We start from the raw sequence: 8,844 nt of genomic DNA, 5'->3' as shown, positions 1-8,844 counted from the left end.
TACATGTATGGTCGAGACACATAAAAATAAACAAGAATCAACATACCACGATGTAGCCACCACAGTACGATGACTTCTGTTCATAATTATATATCCATGAAAGAGATTTGAATTTATCCGGTTGCATCTCAGTTTCTCTCTGAGTGGTTGGCGTTAGGAAGGGCATCCAGCTGTAGAAACTCTGCCAAATTAGATTGGAGCCTGGTGTTGCCATCCGGTTTCACCAGTCCTCAGTCAAATCGTCCAACCCATGCTAGCATGGAAAGCGGACGTTAAACGATGATGATGATGATGATGATGATGATGATGATGATGATATATATGGACAGCTCAGATGCATTGCAGGTTATCCATCCTTAAGGGCAGTAACTCAAAATAAGAACTAATAAAATGCAGAGGAGACCCTTTAATCTTGCTGTCAACAACTTCTGTAGTATTGATGACATAACAAAATGCAACTGGTGTACACTGTCAAGTGGTTACTGATAGGAGGGGCATGAAGCTGTAGAAACTATGAAGTAGATGTTATCCATTTAATAGAACAGTAATTGTTAATAAGAACTAATACAAGTAAAAGATAGTCGTTAGTCTAGCTACAGGCAAGAACCTTAGTGCTGGTGGTATGAAAAAATTCCACCATTGTAGAGTATGCACAAGAACAAAGTTGGCTAGTTTTCAGTGTTGCTGTGTGTGACAGATAGTGCAAAGTGTGATGAGTAATGAGTTGATGTGAGGTCCACCTAACCCATACCAGTATAGTAAAATGGACATAAAATGAGGATGATGTTATATGCAGTCAAATATATGTACATTTTCATGCGCTCCTGCACACACACACACACGCACACGCACACACACACACACATGTATATAGGAGATGAACTCAGAACATAAAAGAGACGTACAAGTAAAGTATCAGTAGTCTTGCCTTTATGCCTACTCTACTGTGCACTGAAAAAGTTAAATACTGCCACCATCAATTTCTTTATTGGTTGAATCCTGTAGAGTACATTTCCACTGAACTGTGTTAAAATCCAGCTTTTTATCCTGGTTGTAGTGGTTATGTTAAAGAATCAGTATTGCTATCTTTATGACTGGGAATATGTTGTCATGTAGCCCCCAGGTCATCTATGACCAAGCAGACCAGGCATTATGTGGTTATGTAGGCCTAGAGCAGCTCTGACTGAATAAATCTAACTGGCTGTGTATTGTTATGTATCTTCAGGTCAGTTTTGATCAATACCAGACCTAACTGGTATTATGTTATTGTGTTGCTTCAGGTCAGTTCCAAACAAGCAGATCTAACTAGCTGTTACATTTCAGCTTTGGTCTATAGTTGGAACCACTTTCAACTTGTGAACTTTAGAAAAGCCTGAGTGTCACACTTTAACATTTTTCTCCATAAATTTTCCAAGGAAGTTATCAGTAAAACACTTCTTAGTGCAGATAAGATTTGTTTGCATTCGCCTTCTCCAATATCTCCTGTATTTCAGGAAATTTCATTCTATAAGCAATTACTATAATTGCTGTTATTGCTATGATATGATTGTAAGTTCTCAGTTTCAATTTCTTCTTGAGACTATTTTGCATATTTCACAAATTCTATAAATCTTCAACTTCATGTCTATGATGAAGGTGATCCTTATTATTGTTTTTATTCTAAGGTGGTGAGCTTGCACCACCTTAGAATTGTTAGCATGCTGGGCAAAATACTTATTGACATTTCATCCATTTTTATGTTCTGAGTTCAAATTCTGCCAAGGTCGACTTTGCCTTTTATCCTTTCAGGGTTGATAAAATAAGTACCAGTTGAACACTGGGGTCAATGTAATAAACTTACCCCTCCCCTGAAATTGCTGGCCTCGTGCCAAAATTTGAAACTATTAGTGTGTTTGTCCTCAGTTTTTTATATGGTAGGATGTGTTATAAGAGACAGTTGGGTGCTATTTCTAGCATATTGAGTGACTATGTAGAAGCTCTATCATTGGCTAAATGCTCTTTTGTTGACTCACTGTTTGTCATTTACCAAAGTAGTCACTTGATCTACTAGAAATAGTTGTCAAATATTTTACAATTACAATCCACTGCTTTAAAAAATACATTAGATTTTTGTCTTCTTAGATACACTATGTCTGTATAAATTATAAAAGTCACAGTTGGAACCCTGTGATCTGAAATATACTGGATCAGGGTTGATCAAGCCTAAACAAGCAATACATTTCTGAGACATTTATTTTTTATTATGACTTATTTAGAAGAAGAATGGTAGCACACCACCTTTAACAGAGTTTTCAAGACTGGTGAGAGAAAAGGAGGAAGGTACGCTTTAACAGTGACATATCTTCTGATAAAGGTACCTGAGGATCAAGTGAACTTGTTAAATTGAGTAATAGATTTAGTCTACCTACCACAAATAAGAATGGTTCTTCAAATTGGCTTCTGCATATTCTCCATATACTAAATTTTACTCACTAGACTTTGGTCAACCTGTGATTATGAGATATCCAATTTGAATTTTATGTGATTTGAACTTTGAAATATTATACAATATTCTATCAACAATGATGCTGATGCATATGTGGTAGTAGACCACAATGGCTATTATTATTTTGTAGGATATAGTTCTAACACAATACTTTACTATTTTCAGCTTCAAGTTCCACAGGGTTTTAAGTTGACTGAAGTAAGTCCCTGTAATACACTAGTAATATCATGGAGTCATTTCAATCGATGATACTCAGTTATCCTAGAATAAAGGGCCTTCCTTCTAACTAGTTGAAATCCTCAGAACTTTTTGTTGTAAATTTTTCTATATTACTCATGTTTCACCATCATAGAGAATTTTTCATGTGTAGTTCACATCCTGTCTTTTCAATACAGCAAAGATGCAAGTTTTTAAAATCTCATTTGGATATTAAGGAACCTGATGACACTCTTATGTTTTAGTTGTATTTGATTTGTTTGTTAGAAGTGATACCCAACAGTCAAAAGATAGTTATTGTCCATGAGTCGTTTGTGTGAATTATTGAAATTTAGATTCTGTTAAGTTTAAAATGTATTACATTCATGTTGTTATACCTGAAATATGTTTACTTTTGCAAGTGCTTTTGTCTGCCATATTTTCCTTTACTTTGAAAGGGAGAGCTTTGTTTGCTAGTCATTAGCTTATCTCAGGATCTATAAAACACTAACCTAACCTATTTTTTTTTACTTGAACTTGAGAAATTTATTTAATCTAATCATTGCTCATTAGGAACTATTTTAGAAAGGTAGTTTTCTGATATATGGTCTAGTCTGTAGGTAACATGGCAATGTGTTTGTTATCTATAAATATATGTTTAGATATAACCTTCTAAAATTGTATCCAGAAAATTCATTTAAATATCAAAATATAACACTTTGTTTATTATAAATGTTAATTAAATATCAATAGATACTGTATGATTACTTCCATCCATCTGGTATAAATATAGAGGATTATTCAATTTACAATACAAGGTTTGTTTGTTTACTTATTCATTTATTTTTTATTGTTGTCCATGTTAGTGTCCAATAGAAATGATTAGTTCTAGGAAAGATAGACAAACATAAACAGACTATGAAGTCAAGGTTTCTATTACTTAAGTGTCTACTCCTATTAATCATGTTTATACATTAAGATGTGTTTTGAGGGAAATTTAGTGGCTTTTTTTTTCTTGGAGGGTGAGCAACCACATGCAGGTTCCCTCTTAATCTGCCTTGCGCTTCAAAGTTTTATCTAGCTATACTTTATCTCAGTGTACCCTATTATAGCAAGTCTTAATTCTTTAAAATTACATATAAAAAAAAAAGATCATATTTAGCTGGGGTTTTTTTATCTTCTCATTTATAAGTGTTTCATTATTTCTTCATCTAAATTAATTTTCATTTCACTCTACAAATATCTATATGCTGATGATGTATGTTTGTATGATTACATGATATATCGTTCTGATTATCCACTTTGATTGATTGTCTATAAATATTATGTTTCTCTCATCCTATTGTTGTTGATGTTTCCATATGTATTTCTCATGTCATTTTAATTGTTGCACTCAGTAATGCTTTTTTGTGTTTTCACGTTTGACATTCTTCTGGTGTAAACAGACAAGTATGTCCATTATTTGCTATTTGTGAGGAAATTGTACTGGATCTTCAACAATGTACATAGCACTTGATCATGTACAATTTCTCTGCAGTTGTAAATGCAGCAGATAATAATCACCTGCTCGATTATATTATGGCTGCTTCTTCTAGTTTCACACTGTTGTGTAGCTGATAGATACTACTGCAGCAGCAGCAGCAGTAGCAGCAGTAGTAGCAGTTAGTGTATGGAAATAGTGAGCCTATTTAACTTTCTGCTGCTACTCTACAGATTGCCACAAACAGTCTCATATTCTTAAGCTGCCATATAGAAATGCTTGCTGTATCATAGTGGACATTTCTGAACATCATTGATATCTTGGTCTTCACGCAAAATGTGCCATTCTTGTGTATTTCAACCATTCCACAGATGAGAGTCAGAAATGGCATCAAGTAATATTTTCCACAATATTAGTTAGTGTTTTGTGTACTGTCTTGTAGCGTTACTTCCTTGTTCTGTATTTTTGTTAATTATCTTCTTATCACTTTTAAACTAAAATGGTACATTTTAGAAAATAAAATTGCTAGAGAAATGTATTGTACTAAAGAGAAAAGATTACTTGGAAATGGTTTATTTTTCATATGTTCTTAACTTGACTCTGCCATATAATGATTTCACAGAAAATGGTATATATTTTATCAAAAGAGAATATTTAAAAACATTAATTTGACAGTGTATTTTGTTCAGTCTTCCTGATAAAATTAACGTCTTTGTTATTGTTATTTCATGTTTTATTAGTTACAAATTGTATTAGTTACAAATTGCTGCTGATCTTGTACAGTCTGTTATTTAATGTATGCTAATGTTGTGTAAAGGTACCACTGAATGGCATTGAACTTTGGTATATTGGGAAGAGAATATGACAATGGTGAAGAAATAAATATGAGAGGCATAGTGGAATATTAGTAAAAAAACCCTATGTGTGAGTTACTTGTAATAGGTAAATATTAGTACTACAGTTAATTTTTTTCAGATTTACACATGCGGCTGTGTATGTTTTAGTGTACATTTGTATTCACACACATACATACTGACACACACACACCAATACATATATGTATATTGACATACACCTAAGTAATCATTAATTATAGATTATTATTATCAAATATTGTATTACCAGATAATATATAAAGATACTGTAGTGTATACTTGCTTGTACTGTTTGTTACATCATATTACAGTGTTTACACTATAAAATAACCATATTGGTAATGCTATATCTGATTTTTTATTTATTTCATCAGTTATAAACCTTTAATCTTTGTCTGAAAATATCAATTCATTTATTATAATTTTACTTTTTTTTTTTCTTAGATTTCATTACTTGATACTTCTATCACATGTCAACACAGAATACAAGCTAATGAGGGAGACTTATGTGTTAGAAATAGTAACAGATCTCCTTCCTACTATCATAAAAAGGGATGGATTCATTGGTTAACGTAGTCAGGAATATAGTATGCCTGAAAAAAAAGAGGTGGATGGTCATTGTTGGATTACCTTTGATCATAGGTCTCTGCTCAGTCAAGGGTGACTAGGTCTAATTATCAACAATACAAATTATACATTTTCATTCTTCTTTGTGAAATAATAAGTTATCGGAATGTAGAAATTAAAATGAAACTTCCTTTGTTGTAAAATATATTTGAAGTTTTCTCTAAATATGTTTATTTCATTAGCTATCAGTGAAAGCATTCCTACATATGTCTGTTTTAGTTGTTGCCCTGATAAGTTTTAAGAACGACAACCATGCAGTGTTCAAAAGATGTAATTTATGTTATTGTCACACAGAGATTCAGAATCTCTTTGTTAGATAGCATATGCTAAGTTGACATCACAAGACCAATTCCTGTTGTCACAACTACCAAAACTGTTTTCTCTGATGAGCTTAAATATGTCATTCTTCAAAACTGTTTTAGTATAGAATATGTTCAAGTAGGGAATTATTTATAGATTTCGCTGTAAATTTACAGTGGTTTTTGCAGTCTGCCTATGAAAACACAAACATACCACCTGGCACAATGTAACCTTTAATTAAATAAGGTGTCATTTATTTCAATATGTAAATTTTAACTTGGATTAGTACATAGTAGTAATTTAAAACCACACCCACACCCACACACATATAAACACTCCCACTGTCCACCTTCAGTGAGTTTACTACTATATTATAAATGGTCTCAATTCCATTATTGTTGATGACTTTATTATAATGTGTGTTTCTATGTATTTCACATCATACATTCACATGCACAAACACACACACACACAACAACAACAACAACATCTGGTTCAATACAATTCAGAATTGCAGGTTCACTTTAAAGGAGTCCATTCAGTTCTATAATTGATTTTTTTTAAGCGACAAAAGGTGTGTAGAAGGGGAAATAGTTGATAAAATCAATATCAAGTATATTAATTATACTTATTGTGTTGTCTCCAGAACTTGAAGCCAGCAGAATTTGAACTTACAACAAAGAGATATCAAATGAGACAGTAAAGTGTTGGCTTCAGTACCCTACTGACCTAAATTGATTTATAAGTAAAATATAAAAAAGATTGTTTTGCTTAAAAGCATTTAAAATGTCTTTTGAGGGAAATTTATCATAACAATGTCTGAGGCTGCCTAAACAGTATTTAGTATTTAAGTATAATTGGATATGTTACCATGAGCAATATCACTGAGTGCTTAAACATTAAACGATACCTAAATATCACCAGGTAGATACATGAGTATTACTTGGCACCTATGTGTAACTTGCTGTCTAAATTTTACAAAGCTGTATGCTCAATAGTGCCTTAAACATTAAATTTTTTTTCTATGTTTTTTTATTCTATTCCATAAAGGTCTTTCCCTGAAATGCCATATGGATATATTGAACTTTGAAACATCACATGGACATATCTAAACTTGAAATGTGATATAAATTTGAAATGTAAATAGATGTACCCAAATAAGAACATTATCGAATATATCCAAACTTGTAGATTTCATGAAATTTTACTTTTTTTCAGAGGCTTTTAGATATTTGATACTTAAACTGTTTCAATGTTTCTTGACACAGTTGATAATCTTGTTGCGCTTATTTGGGTTTACCTGTTTCAATTGCACCATCTATCATGATCTTGCATTGTCTGGTAGGTTAGTATAGCATCATCCTGTGTTTGCACAATATAATTTTTATTGGATAGTTGACCTAAGTATGTTCATGTTCTAATGTCCATAAGAGTGCATCAATAAGTTTTTCCTTGGCCCTCCGGCAATGTGCTCTGATGATATCAGTGATTTACATTTTTTATCTATTGATGTGATGTTGCTCCTAAAGTATGCAAAAGAGTTCACAGATTTTAGGAGATTTTGTTTAATTGTTCTCATTGAGCCATTGTGATTGAAATAGATGTATTCAGTCTTTGAAGTATTAAGATAAAGGATGATGACGATGACGAACTATTGCTAGCATACCAATATATTTTTGATTTCATAGTTATGCATGATTAATTACTTTTAAATCAAGTTTTTAAGCTGGTTAATATAATAAAACAAGAAGCAGGAAAAATACATTGGTGAAAATTAGCTAGATTGTTGTAGTTTAATACCAGTTCACTTGTTCCAGGTGATCTCCCATCAAATGTGTTCCAGCTGTTCTGTCTTTTTTTCACTCAGGTGTATCTAGCCCTACATTATCCAATGTGCCATTCTATTTTAAGGCAGTAGGACATGATTTGAGGGAGATTTGGCTGATATTTCTTGCAAAGCAAGCTCCTGTATAGAAGTCTCTTAACTTTTGTTGTTGTTGGCAGTTTGATAGTCTGTACAGAAATTTTGGCACTTTCTATTGAGAGAGAGAGAACAGGAATGATAATGAATAGTGTCTGAGAATATTAAAGAATTAAGGCCAAAAGAGTTGAAGGAACTGAAGTTTAGACACAAAGTTGTGTTAATCTTTCTTTTACATTATCATTGGTAAAGGGAGAATATAGTTAGGCTTCAAAACTTCTTTGGAATTAATTTCCTACCAAGATCAATTTATTTTGCAACTCTTTGGCCTGTCTACTAGTAATATGAGAAAATTTTCTTATGAAAAACAGGCCTTATTGGTAGTTATAGTATAAACTACTATCAAATGATCTAAAAGAAGTAAAGTGACAGAAAGTGTAGGTAGCTGGCTTAGCTGTTTGTGGTATTTGGTTATGTTTTAAGTTCTTGCAGGTTGGACTTTGGCCTCCATTATCATATATCAATAAAATAATTTTTTTCCTGTTATTCTTCTTTTGTTCTTCTTAATGTTCTTTATTTTTAACTAGCAGAAATACCCGGCGTTGCCCGGGTTAAAGAGAATAATGAAATCTAAAAACGCCGTCTAGACTACGCATCATCTTTATATATAGAGATGTATATACACACATGCACCCAAACACACGTAAAAATATGTATATCAATATAAATATATGAAAGTCAATGAAGTTTCGTAAAAGAAGGTGATCATGTACATACTTTCTTGCTGTTGTGATTATAACACCTCGTTGTAAACAATGTTCCTTGTTTTCTCTTGTGGAGCATATACAAATAGGTTTTTTTTGCTGCCCACTCTTGAGCAGCCAACATACAGTTGTCCATGTGAGAAGCAGGGCTCTTCCAAGAGAAGACCAGCTACAGACAGTGTTTGACCCTGAGATTT

The 8,844-nt window shown here is 32.6% G+C and overlaps 1 protein-coding gene across 6 annotated transcripts in view; it reads left to right on the top strand.

The window, feature by feature from the left end:
• The window catches only part of LOC106875263 (rab GTPase-activating protein 1), a 120,644-nt gene that overhangs the window by 27,594 nt on the left and 84,206 nt on the right, over positions 1-8,844 (top strand). Inside the window, exon 1 of one of the 6 annotated variants that reach the window (XM_014923339.2) lies at positions 4,331-4,554. The exons of the other annotated variants lie outside the window; for them this stretch is intronic. The gene's annotated coding sequence lies outside the window, so the exon portion shown is untranslated. Of the gene's footprint in view, positions 1-4,330; positions 4,555-8,844 lie in introns of those variants that run through there. 6 annotated transcript variants of the gene reach the window in all.

Source organism: Octopus bimaculoides, chromosome 2, assembly GCF_001194135.2.
Source record: "Octopus bimaculoides isolate UCB-OBI-ISO-001 chromosome 2, ASM119413v2, whole genome shotgun sequence".
NCBI classification, from domain to species: Eukaryota; Metazoa; Mollusca; class Cephalopoda; order Octopoda; family Octopodidae; genus Octopus; species Octopus bimaculoides.
This window is presented reverse-complemented; position numbering and strand designations above follow the sequence as displayed.